Here is a 454-nt window from a genome sequence, read left to right on the forward strand (position 1 = left end):
CCAGCATGCACAGCGCGGCGCAGGAAGCGCCAGAAACCCGACGAAAACCCGTGGGGGGGGCAGACCGGAAACAACGCTGGAAAATAAGGTACAGAATAAGTGAGAAAACTGTAACTAGCCGATTCAGTGTCACGTCGGAGCAGTAGTTAGATATGTGTGTGGTCCTAATGAGGGTGGAGATCCGCTTTAACATTGGCTACGCCACCTAGGGGGCATGTTTATCTTTAGGCGGCCTATCTCTTACGTATCGAAACAACGTATCTTTACTGAGACAGCGGACGTACGTTCGTGAATAGGCGTATCTAGTGATTTACATATTCTAAGCTGAACACAATGGAAGCGCCACCTAGCGGCCAGCATAAATATTGCACCTTGCGCCGTCGTATCTTAGATAGGTTTAAGTATATCTCAGTTTGAGAATACACTTAAACTTAGGTCGGCGCAGATTCCGAGT

General features: G+C 48.2%; 1 long non-coding RNA gene across 1 annotated transcript in view; it reads right to left on the bottom strand.

Annotated features, from left to right (window-relative positions):
* LOC120929045 overlaps positions 1 to 184 on the bottom strand; it is a 6,648-nt gene extending 6,464 nt beyond the window's left edge. Inside the window, exon 1 of the long non-coding RNA XR_005747335.1 lies at positions 1 to 184. This exon is cut by the window's left edge and continues 216 nt beyond it. This is a non-coding gene — a long non-coding RNA (uncharacterized LOC120929045).
* Between the last annotated feature and the right edge of the window lie 270 nt (positions 185 to 454).

This window comes from Rana temporaria, chromosome 2 (assembly GCF_905171775.1).
Source record: "Rana temporaria chromosome 2, aRanTem1.1, whole genome shotgun sequence".
NCBI lineage: Eukaryota > Metazoa > Chordata > Amphibia > Anura > Ranidae > Rana > Rana temporaria.